Source organism: Bombina bombina, chromosome 7, assembly GCF_027579735.1.
Source record: "Bombina bombina isolate aBomBom1 chromosome 7, aBomBom1.pri, whole genome shotgun sequence".
Taxonomy (NCBI): domain Eukaryota; kingdom Metazoa; phylum Chordata; class Amphibia; order Anura; family Bombinatoridae; genus Bombina; species Bombina bombina.
The window spans coordinates 529,814,966-529,829,900 of record NC_069505.1 but is presented as its reverse complement, the minus strand read 5'-3'; the positions used below and the strand labels follow the sequence as shown (position 1 = coordinate 529,829,900).

At 43.6% G+C, this 14,935-nt stretch overlaps 1 protein-coding gene across 1 annotated transcript in view; it reads left to right on the top strand.

Moving 5' to 3' along the window:
- LOC128636495 (vomeronasal type-2 receptor 26-like) overlaps positions 1-14,935 on the top strand; it is a 163,506-nt gene that overhangs the window by 24,737 nt on the left and 123,834 nt on the right. The window lies entirely within an intron of this gene.

Below are 14,935 nucleotides of genomic sequence, written 5' to 3'. Positions count from 1 at the left end.
GGATCTCCCTCTAATGCCTCAGAGGGAACCGCATCCCCAGAGGACTGATCAGATACAATCATTATTTTACATGAGTGTCCATGGACAGGAGAGCCCAGATAACCCCTTCACTTACACATAGCAGGGATAGGTAACATAGCTAAAGCCGTAGAGATGGCCATGCGGAACTGCGTAGTAACCTCTGGTGTAAACAAACCTCTTACAGGCGAAGGAAGTCGGAATCCAGGACAACCGCATATGTAGGAACAGAATCTAGGGAACACACCTCACTGGACAAAGAATTCTCAGAGGCGGATGGCTCAGTGGTCTCTAACATCTCAACATTGGTTGATGAGAACACCCTATTGCAGCATACAGAACATAATTGAGAGGGCTGGGTTACCCGGGCCTCCTCACAATATACACAGGTATCAAAATCTGTATTGGAGGAATCCTCTAAAATATCAGAATCCACCATAATGAACTGTGCAGCTCTCCAATGAAAATAACCTGTATATACCGTATCAGTCTGGGAGCCCAAACGTTCTTACACATAAGCAGTCAAATCACATAACAAATATGATTAAAAAGTCCTACTGTCCAATAATCCCCCTCAGGAGATATTAAGCCTTGATTCCATAGAGATAAAGGAGTCCCACTGTGACCTGTCTTCTATCGTTATCAAGTGTATAAAGTAATAAAACAATCTTACCGGAATCTATGCCATGGAACAGTGACACGGTCCATCAAGTTTGACAGATTGTAGCAGCGCCTCTGACATTGACTAAGTAAAGAAAGCAGGCAGCGAAACTCGTCAATGCTGATTGCTTAAGGAGCTGTTAAAATGAGTCTGGATGGCTTCGCAGAAAGACTCTCCCTGCATCTCCAGACTTTCGCCAATGCTCTTACTGAGAGGCTGACAAGACTATTTAAAACTGCAGTTCCATCTCGAAGAGTACTACCCTCCATAAGGAACTACTCCAAAAACTTATGACACTTCTCTGCCAACCTCCTGTAACAAAAGGCAAAGAATGACTGTGGGATGGAGAAATTGGGGAAGGTATTTAAGCCTTTGGCTGGAGTGTCTTTGCCTCCTCTTGGTGGCCAGGTTCTGTTTCCCACAAGTAAAGAATGCAGCTGTGGACTCTCCCTGTATTTAGAAGGAAAGAGAATTCTAGGAATCTTTACTCTACTCCAAGAGTATCCCTTAGAATCACACCAATAAAGGTATTTACGCCATACCTTATGGTAAATCTTACGAGTAACAAGCTCGCAAGCTTGCAGCATGGTCTCAAAGACCGACTCAGAAAAACCATGCTTAGATAGAACTAAGCGTTCAATCTCCAAGAAGTCAGCTTCAGAGAAATGAGATTTAGATGGAGGAAGGGACCCTGAAGTAGAAGATCCTTCCTTAGAGGTAATCTCCATGGAGGGAGAGATGACATCTTTACTAGGTCCGCATACCAGATCCTGCGAGGCCACGTCAAAGCTATTAGAATCACTGATGCCCTCTCCTGTTTGATACGAGCAATGACTCATGGAAGGAGAGCAAATGGAGGAAACAAGTATGCTAGACTGAAGTCCCAAGGTAATACCAGAACATCTATTAGAAATGCCTGTGGATCCCTTGATCTTGAACCGTACTTTGGAAGTTTGGTATTTTGCCATCAGATCCGACTCCGGCATCCCACATTTGAGGGTAAAGTTGGAGAACACCTCCGGATGGATTTTCCACTCCCCGGGGTTAAAAGTCTGTCTGCTCAGAAAATCCGCTTCCCAGTTGTCAACTCCTGGAATGTGGATGGTAGATAGACAGCAATTGTGAGCTTCCGTCCACTGAATAATCTGAATGACCTCTCTCATGGCTAAGGAACTCAGAGTTCCTCCCTGGTGGTTGATGTAAGCCACTGAGGTTATGTTGTCCGACTGAAACCTAATAAACTGGAGTAAGGACAACTGAGGCCAAGGCATCAGAGCATTGTAAATTGCTCTCAACTCCAATATGTTGATGGGGAGGGCAGATTCTTCTTGAGTCCAAAGTCCCTGCTCCTTTAACGAGTTCCAGACTGCACTCCAGCCAGCAGGCTGGCATCTGTGGTCACAATCAGCCAGGTCTCAGAAAGCATGTGCCCTGAGACGGATGTTCCTGAGACAACCACCACAGGAGAAAGTCTATTGTTGACTGGTTTAGATCTATCCTCTGAGACAGATCTACATGATCCACGTTACATTGTCTGAGCATGCACAACTAAAGGGCTCTCAAATAGAAACGAGCAAAAGGAATGATGTCCATGGAGGCCACCATCAGACTTATTACCTCCGTACACTGAACCACTGATGGCAGAACAGTAGACTGTAGAGAGAGGCAAACTGAATACATTTTGACTCTTCTGACCTACGTCAGAAAAATTCTCATCTATGGCGAATCTATTATGGTTCCTAGAAAGATTACCCTTGTAGCTGGAATAAGGGAGCTCTTTCCCAGATTCACTTTCCATCCGTGGGAACGAAGAAAAGACAACAAGATCTCTGTGTGAGATTCTGCTAGTTGAAAAGATGGCGCCTGAACCGATATGTTGTCCAGGTAGGGAGCCACTGCAATTCCTCTTGACCGGATCACTGTCAAGAGAGCTCCCAGAACCTTTGAAAAAATTCTGGGAGCTGTGGCAAGGCCAAATGGAAGAGCCATAAACTCAAGGTGTTTGTCCAGAAAGGCAAATCTTAGAAATGTCTGATGATCCCTGTGAATGGGAACATGAAGGTACGCATCCTTTAGGTCTATGGTTGTCATGCACTGACCTTCCTGCACTAAAGGAAGAATGGAGCAGATAGTCTCCATCTTGAAGGAAGGTACTCTGAGGAACTTGTTTAGACATTTCAGGTCTAAAATGGGTCGAAAAGTTCCCTCTTTTTTGGGAACTACAAACAGGTTGGAATAGAAACCTAGACCCTGTTCCTGAACTGGAAATGGAACAACCACTCCCAGGGAGGAAAGATCCTGAACACATTTCAAAAACGCCTATCTTTTTATCTGGTCTGCAGATAATCTTGAGAGGCGGAACCAGCCCCTGGAAGGAAAAGTCTTTCATTCCACTTTGTAACCCTGGGGTATTATTTTCACAGCCCAGGGATCTGGGACATCTCGTATCCATGCTAGAGAAAACTGAGACAGTCTGTCCCCAACTTAATCCGATCCCGGATCAGGGCAAACCCTTCATGCTGATTTAGAGTCAGCTGCAGGCTTCTTGGACTGTTTTCCCCTGTTCCAAGACTGGGAGGGCTTCCATGAAGGTTTAGATCGTTCCTGCTTGGAAGAGGAAGGGAAAGACTTTCCTCTGAAATTTTGAAAAGAACAAAAATTACACTGACGTCCTTTAAGTCTATTCTTCTAATCTTGTGAAAGGAAAGATCCTTTTCCTCCCATAACATCAGAGATAATTTCAGTCAGGCCGGGTCCAAACAAGGTCTTACCCTTATAAGGAATCGCCAGCAACTTAGATTCAGAGGAAACATCTTCTGACCAAGATTTCAACCACAATGTTCTGCGTGATAGCACGGCAAAACCAGAAATCTTAGCACCCAAATTAATGGCCTGAAAGGTAGCATCAGTAATAAAGGAATTGGCCAACTTAAGAGCCTTAATCCTATCTTGAATTTCCTCTAAAGGAGTCTCAACCTGAAGTTATTCAGCCAAGGCAACATACCAATAGGCTGCAGCACATGTCACAGTGGCAATACACATCAGAGGCTGCCATTGAAAACCTTGATGAACATACATTTTCTTAAAATAAGCCCCCACTGTTTGCCAAGGATCCTTGATTGAGTCATCAATAGGAAACTTTTTTTTTTTAAATTGCAGAAGGAGAAAAAGGAATCCCAGGCCTCTCCCATTCCTTTGCTATAATCTCTGTGGCACGGTCTGGTACAGGAAAACACAATTTATGCTTACCTGATACATTTATTTCTCTTGTGGTGTATCCAGTCCACGGATCATCCATTACTTGTGGGATATTCTCATTCCCAAAAGGAAGTTGCAAGAGGACACCCACAGCAGAGCTGTTATATAGCTCCTCCCCTAACTGCCATATCCAGTCATTCGACCGAAAACACGCAGAGAAAGGAGAAACCATAGGGTGCAGTGGTGACTGTAGTTTAAATAAAAAAATTGCCCCTCCATTTCCCCCTCTTTTATCCGAGCGGCTTTTTGCCCGCTGATATCCCCTTCCCCCCTACATATGGCGGCCCAAGAGTGGCCAACACACATACCAACTCTCCACAGACTGAAGCTCTGACTCAGTTATGCTATGAAGCGTTTCCCATTGTGCTGTGGAGATCACTTGCCAATAATATAATATAAAATGAAGTTCTATTTTATTTCACCTGTACTTTTGTCTAGCATCATGTTAAAATATGAATATACGTAACTCTCTTATTACATGTCAATACTATTTTGTCACCAAACTTATATTTTAGACAATGTAAGACTCTCTTTGATGTAATATTGTTCTAAAGGTGAATCTTGTTTGTTAATACTTCTTTCAACTTCAATAAAAAATTATTTACAAAAAAAAATAAAAAAATTACCTGCCTTAAAATGACAGGGCGGGTCGTGGACTGGATACACCACAAGAGAAATAAATTTATCATGTAAGCATAAATTGTGTTTTCTCTTGTAAGGTGTATCCAGTCCACAGATCATCCATTACTTGTGGGATACCAATACCAAAGCTAAAGTACACGGATGAAGGGAGGGACAAGGCAGGTACTTAAAGGGACACTGAACCCAAATTTTTTCTTTCATGATTCAGATAGAGCATGCAATTTTAAGCAAATTTCTAATTTACTTCTATTATCAATTCTAATTCGTTCTCTTGCTATCTTTATTTGAAAAAGAAGGCATCTCAGCTAAGGAGCCAGCAAATGTTTGATTCAGTACCATTAACAGCACTTGTTTATTGGTGCTGACCAATCAGCAAGGACAACCCAGGTTGTTCACCAAAAATGGGCCGGCATCTAAACTTACATTCTTGCTTTTCAAATAAACATACCAAGAGAATGAAGAAAATTTGATAATAGGAGTAAATTAGAAAGTTGCTTAAAAATGCATGCTCTATGTGAATCACGAAAGAAATTTTTTGAGTACAGTGTCCCTTTATACAGAAGGTACCACTGCCTGTAAAACCTGTCTCCCAAAAATAGCCTCCGAAGAAGCAAAAGTACCAAATTTGTAGAATTTTGAAAAAGTATGAAGCGAAGACCAAGTCGCCGCCTTGCAAATCTGTTCAACAGAAGCCTCATTTTTAAAGGCCCAAGTGGAAGCCACAGCTCTAGTAGAATGAGCTGTAATCCTTTCAGGAGGCTGCTGGCCAGCAGTCTCATAGGCTAAGCGGATTATGCTTCTTAGCCAAAAAGAAAGAGAGGTTGCCGAAGCCTTTTGACCTCTCCTCTGTCCAGAGTAGACAACAAACAAAGCAGATGTTTGACAAAAATCTTTAGTAGCTTGTAAGTAAAACTTTAAAGCACGAACCACATCCAGATTGTGTAATAGACGTTCCTTCTTTGAAGGACACAAGGATGGAACAACAATCTCTTGATTGATATTCTTGTTAGATACCACCTAAGGTAAAAACCCAGGTTTGGTACGCAGGACTACCTTATCCGTATGGAAGATCAGATAAGAAGAATCACATTGTAAAGCAGATAACTCGAAGACTCTACGAGCCGAGGAAATAGCTACCAAAAACAGAACTTTCCAAGATAAAAGTTTGATATCTATGGAATGAAGAGGTTCAAACGGAACTCCTTGAAGAACCTTAAGAACCAAATTTAAGCTCCATGGGGGAGCAACAGGTTTAAACACAGGCTTGATTCTAACCAAAGCCTGACAAAATGCCTGAACGTCTGGAACATCTGCCAGACACTTGTGCAAAAGAATAGACAGAGCAGAAATCTGTCCTTTTAAGGAACTAGCTGACAATCCTTTTTCCAAACCATCTTGGAGAAAAGATAATATCCTGGGAATCCTAACTCTTGGATTCACACCAATAAAGATATGTACGCCATATTTTATGGTAAATTTTCCTGGTGACAGGCTTTCGTGCCTGTATTAAGGTATCAATGACTGACTCGGAGGAGCCACGCTTTGATAAAATCAAAAGCGTTCAATCTCCAGGCAGTCAGTCTCAGAGAAATTAGATTTGGATGGTTGAAAGGACCCTAAAGTAGAAGGTCCTGTCTCAGAGGCAGAGTCCATGGTGGAAAGGATGACATGTCCACCATGTCCACCAGATCTGCATACCAGGTCCTGCGTGGCCATGCAGGCGCTATCAAAATCACTGATGCGCTCTCCTGCTTGACCTTGGCAATCAGTCGAGGGAGCAGAGGAAACGGTGGAAACACATAACCCAGGTTGAAAGACCAGGGCGCTGCTAGAGCATCTATTAGCGTCGCCTTGGGATCCCTGGACCTGGATCCGTAACAAGGAAGCTTGGCGTTCTAGCGAGACGCCATGAGATCCAGTTCTGGTTTGCCCCAACGATGAATCAATTGTGCAAACACCTCCGGATGGAGTTCCCACTCTCCCGGATGAAAAGTCTGATGACTTAAAAAATCCACCTCCCAGTTCTCTACACCTGGGATATGGATAGCTGATAGGTGGCAAGAGTGAGTCTCTGCCCAGCGAATTATCTTTGAGACTTCTAACATCGCTAGGGAACTTCTTGTTCCCCCTTGATGGTTGATGTAAGCCACAGTCGTGATGTTGTCCGACTGAAATCTGATGTACCTCAGAGTTGCTAACTGAGGCAAAGCCTGAAGAGCATTGAATATCGCTCTTCCAGAATATTTATTGGAAGGAGTGTCTCCTCCTGAGTCCACGATCCCTGAGCCTTCAGGGAGTTCCAGACTGCACCCCAACCTAGAAGGCTGGCATCTGTTGTTACAATTGTCCAATCTGGCCTGCGAAAGGTCATACCTTTGGACAGATGGACTCGAGATAGCCACCAGAGAAGAGAATCCCTGGTCTCTTGATCCAGATTTAGTAGAGGGGACAAATCTGTGTAATCCCCGTTCCACTGACTGAGCAAGCATAGTTGCAGCGGTCTGAGATGTAGTCGTGCAAACGGCACTATGTCTATTGCCGCTACCATTAAGCCGATTACTTCCATGCACTGAGCCACCGAAGGGCGCGGAATGGAATGAAGAACACGGCAGGAATTTAGATGCTTTGATAACCTGGACTCCGTCAGGTAAATTTTCATTTCTACAGAATCTATCAGAGTCCCTAGGAAGGAAACTCTTGTGAGTGGGGATAGAGAACTCTTTTCCTCGTTCACTTTCCACCCATGCGATCTCAGAAATGCCAGTACTACATCCGTATGAGACTTGGCAATTTGGAAGTTTGACGCCTGTATCAGGATGTCGTCTAAATAAGGGGCCACTGCTATGCCCCGTGGCCTTAGGACCACCAGAAGCGACCCTAGAACCTTCGTAAAGATTCTTGGGGCTGTAGCTAATCCAAAGGGAAGAGCTACAAACTGGTAATGCCTGTCTAGAAAGGCAAACCTGAGAAACCGATGATGATCTTTGTTATCGGAATGTGAAGATAAGCATCCTTTAAATCCACTGTAGTCATATATTGACCCTCCTGGATCATAGGTAGGATGGTACGAATAGTTTCCATCTTGAATGATGGAACTCTGAGGAATTTGTTTAAGATCTTTAGATCCAAAATTGGTCTGAAGGTTCCCTCTTTTTTGGGAACCACAAACAGATTTGAGTAAAAACCCTGTCCCTGTTCCTCCTTTGGAACTGGATGGATCACTCCCATAACTAGGAGGTCTCGTACACAGTGTAAGAATGCCTCTCTCTTTATCTGGTTTGCAGATAATTGTGAAAGGTGAAATCTCCCTTTTGGGGGGGAAGCTTTGAAGTCCAGAAGATATCCCTGGGATATAATTTCCAACACCCAGGGATCCTGGACATCTCTTGCCCACGCCTGGGCGAAGAGCGAAAGTCTGCCCCCTACTAGATCCATTACCGGATAGGGGGCCGTTCCTTCATGCTGTTTTAGAGGCAGCAGCAGGCTTTTTGGCCTGCTTACCTTTGTCCCAGGTCTGGTTTGGTCTCCAGACCGTCTTGGACTGAGCAAAAGTTCCCTCTTGTTTGCATTAGAGGAAGTTGATGCCGCACTTGCCTTGAAGTTTCGAAAGGCACGAAAATTAGACTGTTTGGCCCTTGATTTGGACCAGTCCTGAGGAAGCGCATGACCTTTTCCTCCAGTGATATCAGCAATAATCTCCTTCAAACCAGGCCCGAATAGGGTCTGCCCCTTGAAGGGAATGTTAAGCAGCTTAGATTTTGAAGTCACGTCAGCTGACCATGATTTAAGCCATAGCGCCCTGCGCGCCTGTATAGCAAAACCAGAATTCTTAGCCGTTAGTTTAGTCAAATGAACAATGGCATCAGAAAACAAAGGAATTGGCTAGCTTAAGTGCTCTAAGCTTGCCAAGTATCTCATTCAATGGAGTCGCTACCTGTAAAGCCTCTTCCAGAGACTCAAACCAGAACGCCGCAGCAGCAGTGACAGGAGCAATGCATGCAAGGGGCTGTAGGATAAAACCTTATTGGATAAACATTTTCTTAAGGTAACCTAATTTTTTATCCATTGGATCTAAAAAAAGCACAACTGTCCTCGACAGGGATAGTAGTACGCTTTGCTAAAGTAGAAACTGCTCCCTCCACCTTAGGAACTGTCTGTCATAAGTCCCGTGTGGTGGCGTCTATTGGAAACATTTTTCTAAAAATAGGAGGGGAAGAGAACGTCACACCTGGTCTATCCCATTCCTTATTAATAATTTCTGTAAACCTTTTAGGTATTGGAAAAGCATCAGTACACACCGGCACTGCATAGTATTTATCCAGTCTACACAATTTATCTGGCACTGCAATTGTATCACAGTCATTCAGAGCAGCTAAAACCTCCCTGAGAAACACGCGGAGGTGTTCAAGCTTAAATTTAAATGTAGAAATATCAGAATCAGGTTGCATCATCTTTCCTGAGTCAGAAACATCACCCACAGACTGAAGCTCTCCTTCCTCAGCTTCTGCATATTGTGAGGCAGTATCAGACATGGTTCTTAAAGCGTCAGTATGCTCTGCATTTCGTCTAACCCCAGAGCTATCTTGCTTACCTCTAAATTCAGGTAGTCTGGCTAATACCGCTGACAGTGTATTATCCATGACTGCTGCCATGTCTTGTAAAGTAATCGCTATGGGCGCCCTAGATGTACTTGGCGCCATTTGAGCGTGAGTCCCTAGAGCGGGAGTCAAAGGATCTGACACGTGGGGAGAGTTAGTCGGCATAACTTCCCCCTCGTCAGATTCCTCTGGTGATAAAAATTTTTAAAAACAGAATATGATCTTTATTGCTTAAAGTGAAATCAGTACATTTGGTACACATTCTAAGAGGGGGTTCCACCATGGCTTTTAAACATAATGAACAAGGAGTTTCCTCTATGTCAGACATGTTTGTACAGACTAGCAATGAGACTAGCAAGCTTGGAAAACACTTTAAATCAAGTTAACAAGCAAATATAAAAAACGGTACTGTGCCTTTAAGAGAAACAAATTTTGTCAAAATTTGAAAAACAGTGAAAAAAGGCAGTAAATCAAAGACATTTTTACAGTGTATGTAATAAGTTAACAGAGCATTGCACCCACTTGCAAATGGATGATTAACCCCTTAATTCAAAAAACGGATAAAAAAAAAACGATAGACGTTTTTTAACAGACACAACAAACTGCCACAGCCTGCTGTGGCCCTACCTTCCCCAATAAACGCCTTTGAGCCCTTTAGAGATGTCCTATAGCATACAGGGGACTCCTGAGGGAAGCTGGATGTCACAGTTTGTAATTTTAACTGCACCAACTGTAACTTTTATACTACAACAGTGGAAAGCCTCAGGAAACTGTTTCTAGGCAAAATTTAAGCCAGCCATGTGGAAAAAACTAGGCCCCAATAAAGTTTTATCACCAAAGCATATATAAAAACGATTAAACATGCCAGCAAACGTTTTATATTGCAATTTTATAAGGGTATTACCCCTGAGAGTAAGCATGATACCAGTCACTATTAAATCACTGTATTCAGGCTTAACTTACATTAATCCGGTATCAGCAGCATTTTCTAGCATTTTCCATTTCTCGAAAAAATTGTAACTGCACATACCTCATAGCAGAGTAACCTGCACGCCATTCTCCCGCTGAAGTTACCTCTCTCCTCAGACATATGTGAGAACAGCAATGGATCTTAGTTACAACCTGCTAAGATCATAGAAAACTCAGGCAGATTCTTCTTCTATTTACTGCCTAGGATAAAACAGTACAACTCCGGTACCATTTAAAATAAACTTTTGATTGAAGATAAAAAACTAACTATATTTCACCACTCTCTCTTACTACCTCCATGCTTGTTGAGAGTTGCAAGTAATGGATGATCCGTGGACTGGATACACCTTACAAGAGAAAACATAATTTATGCTTACCTGATAAATTTATTTCTCTTGTGGTGTATCCAGTCCACGGCCTGCCCTGTCTTTTTAAGGCAGGTCAAAATTTTAATTTAAACTACAGTCACCACTGCACCCTATGGTTTCTCCTTTCTCGGCTTGTTTCAGTCGAATGACTGGATATGGCAGTTAGGGGAGGAGCTATATAACAGCTCTGCTGTGGGTGTCCTCTTGCAACTTCCTGTTGGGAATGAGAATATCCCACAAGTAATGGATGATCCGTGGACTGGATACACCTTACAAGAGAAAGACCTCCACGAGGAAGGAACATCAAAGTATTTGTTTAGTGTGTCAGATTTTCTAAGGATGAGCATTAGGAATATCTGAGTCGTCAAGTGTAGCTAAAACCTCTTAACAGTACATGGAGGTGTTCAAGCTTAAATTTGAAGGACACAACTTCAGCATCAGATAAAGGAATTATGCGGTCTGCATCTGAGATTTCACCCTCAGAAGCTACTGACATATCTTCCTCATTAGACTTATGAGAAAGAGCAACCTGGGTAGCAGAAGTCGGAGCAGCAACCCTAGAATCTGAATCTCTAAACTTCCTCTTGCGTTTACCCTGAAGATTGGGAATGGCAGCTAATGCCGCAGATACCACAGAGGATACCTTGGGCTGCTATCTCTGCTTGCAAATAAATTCCTTCATGAGATTGAGAGGAAACGCAAGGCACTGCATGTGACACCATTAAGGATTGGGACGTCTGAGGATAAAACTGTGGCATTGCCTGGACAGCAACACCCTGAGAGACTGTTGGCTCAGAAACAAAAAGTTTATTTTTATATTTTAATGTTCTATCTATACATGAAAACAAAAAAAGACAAGGGAGGTACAATTTCACTATCCATGCAGATTGGACATTTATCAATGGTAACGACATCACCATCCATATTGCAGAAAAATGAAAACTCCAAAAAAATATATAAAAAAATTATTGTGTGTACTGTTCCTTTAAGAGACAATAAAGAAACGAAGAAACTGCAAGGATATTTTGTTTTAAATACAGTCAAAAATGGCTACCGGTACCCCACAAGACAGTTTTCAAGTATGTTTGAATTAATACTTTAGTAATCAAACTGACAAAAATTTAATTAACAATGTATATGTGTAAATATGCCCCTCTACACTCTTTTACTGAGGTGCCTACTTGCCCTTCATACAGATATGTGAAGTTGTTAGCAGAAAAACTGAACAGAGGAAAAGATGCCGGTTTGAAGCTGCTGCCTCTTTGACAGAAAAAAGTGTACTTCAGACCGTAAGAGAAGGCTAGGAAAATGGAGCCGCATTGTCAGGGTTTTTTCCGTCTTTGTTTGCCATCTGCTGCTGGCAGCCATTTTACTCACCTCTCTTGCTGACTCTGGTGCATATTGTGTGATGCTGCTCATTTCCTGCACTTCCTTTTATGGACAGAATGGTGTATATTATCCGTGTGAGATAGGATGCAGTCTCAGAATTGTGATGTCATCACTTATTATTTAAAGGGCCTCGGTTCAGTATGCTTTGCCCTTGCGTTGTCTCAGACATGTTTGTGAGAGCTCCTGTGTACTACTTGGCTGTCTGACGTCCCTCCTGGTTCATGATCCCTGGCTTGTTCCTGACTCTGCTGTTCTCCTTGTTCCTGATTCCAGCTCGTCTAACTACTTGCTTTGTCTCCTGACTCGGCTCATCTGACTACCAGCTCTGGTTTTGATTCCTGGCTTGTTATTTGACTTGTGGCCTTTTTATTATTTTTTGCTATTAATAAAAGGTGTGATTATTGTTGCACTTCTCGTCTCAGTCTGATTCCTGGCATCCTGACATTATGCAAGGGCCATGAATCCTGATGGTACTAATAATCCACCTTTACCTGCCATAATTTCCAGGATGGATGAACAGGATCACCGCTTGGATCAATTTGCACTAGCCCTGCAAACCTTGCTGACTTGCACTGCACATTTGCACCAAAGTGTCCCGCAAGTTATGGCTGCTCCTGTTTCCGCTGCTGCACCTATGCCTACCAGAAGCATGTCTGGTTCTGCACCTCTACCTTAGCGATTTGGAGGCGATCCTATTCAGTGCAGAGGGTTTTTGAACTAGGTGGGCATTTACTTTGAGATGTTACCTCAGGCCTTTCCCTCTGACAGAGCTAAGGTGGGTTTTCTCATCTTGTTACTCTTGCCTGGGCTAATCCCTTGTTGGAGACTAATAAACCTGTGATATCAAATTACCCTGAATTTGTGGCCTCCTTTCGAAGGGTATTTGATGTTCCGGCTCGCTCCTCCTCTGCTGCTAAACGGCTCATGTCCATTCAGCAAGGTACAAGATCTGTTGCTCAGTATGCCATTGAGTTCCGTACGCTTGCCGCAGAGGTAGGTTAGAATAATAAAGCCCTTGTTGCAGCTTTCTTTCATGGGCTCTCTGATGCGATTAAAGACGAAGTTGCTGCCAGAGATTTACCAGAGGATCTTGAGGCATTGGTGTCTTTTTTGATCCTAATTGACATCAGACTCAGAGAGAGGCCCTCTTTCAAGGAGTGCTTGCGGAAGCCTCCTTTTCCGTTGTCTCCTACGTATTCGTTCCCACCCATGCCTTCCTCTCCTCCCATGACTCCTGGTCCCGAGTCACCAGGTACTGCTGAGCCAATGCAGTTGGGATTCACGTGTCTCTCTGCGGTGGAGAGGGCCTTTAGGAGGAGGAAGGGGCTCTGCCTCTATTGTGGGTTACAGGGCCACCTTTTGAAGTCTTGTCCTACACGGCTGGGAAACGCTCACACCTAAGGTCCTATCGGGGGCAGACCTTGGGTGGTTTATCCTCGTCCCCGGAACCGCTAAAGGAGAAAACCTTTGGTCATGGTTGTCCTTTCCTGGGTGGACTCCTCCATAGTCACCCAGGCTCTTGTTGACCCTGGTGATGCGGGCTATTTCATTGACAATGCTTTTGTATCAAAGCACTCCATTCCTGTTTTGCTTTGGTCCGTTCCACTTGCTATTGAGGCCATTGATGGCAGGCCCCTTCAGCCTGCACTCGTTACTTACGAAACTGCTCCGTTATCCATGGCTGTTGGGGCTCTCCATTTTGAAATCCTCAAGTTCCAGGTGATAAATTCTCCGTATTTTCCGGTTGTTCTGGGTTATCCCTGGCTTCAAAAGCACAATCCCAGTCTTGACTGGTACAGGTCCGAAATTTTGTCGTGGTCTCCGCAATGTATTTCCACTTATTTCAGAAACCAGTTAAAGTTTTGTGCACTTCTTCGGTATCTCAATTGCCAGAGGAGTACCGAGAGTTCCTAGATGTTTTTGACAAGGTGCGTGCCGGTATTTTGCCTCCTCACCGGTCTTACGATTGTGCCATAGACCTGCAACCCGGAGCCATTCCTCCTTGGGGCCGGGTTTACCCTTTGTCTGTCGCGGAGAATTGTGCTATGGAGGAGTATGTTGCCGATGCTCTGTTGCGGGGGACCATCCATAAATCCGGCTCTCCTGCAGGGGCTGGCTTCTTCTTTGTGAAGAAAAAGGGTGGCGAGTTAAGACCATGCATCGATTATAGGGGTCTTAATCGTCTTACCATTAAGAATTCTTACCCTATTGCGCTCATTACGGAAGTCTTTGACCGCCTCAAGGGAGCTATGGTCTTTACTAAACTTGATTAGATCTCGTTAGGATCAAGGAGGGCCTCAAATGGAAAACAGCATTTAACACCAGGAGCGGGCATTATGAGTATCTTGTAATGCCCTTTGGCCTATGTAATGCTCCTGCTGTTTTCCAGGAATTTATTAATGATGTCCTACGAGATATGTTGCAACAGTGTGTTGTGGTGTACTTAGAAGACACCCTCATACACTCACCCACACTTGAAGCTCATCGTTCTGATGTTACACAGGTTCATCAGAGACTACGTGAGAACTGCCTGTTTTGTAAACTCAAAAAATGTGAGTTCCATCAGACTCAAGTAACCTTCCTAGGTTATGTTATCTCCGTTGCAGGGTTCTCCATGGATCCTGACAAGTTATCTGCAGTTCTGCAGTGGCCTCGTCCAGTTGGTCTTCGGTCTATTCAACGTTTTTTGGGGTTCGTCAATTACTATAGAAAGTTTATTAAAAACATTTCTTCCTTGGTCAAACCTATAACAGACATGACCCGTAAAGAGAATGATCCACTCCATTGGTCACCTACTGCCATTAAGGCCTTTCATAGTCTTAAAACTGCCTTTTGCTGCCGCTCCAGTTCTGGCTCATCCTAACCCTGTCCTGCCTTTCGTTCTTGAGGCCGATGCATCTGAGACTGGTGTAGGTGCCCTCTTGTCTCAACGTCCTACGCCTGATGGTTCCTTGCATCCGTGTGGTTTCTTCTCTAAGAAATTGTCTCCAGCGGAGTGCAATTATGAAATTGGCGACAAGGAATTACTGGCC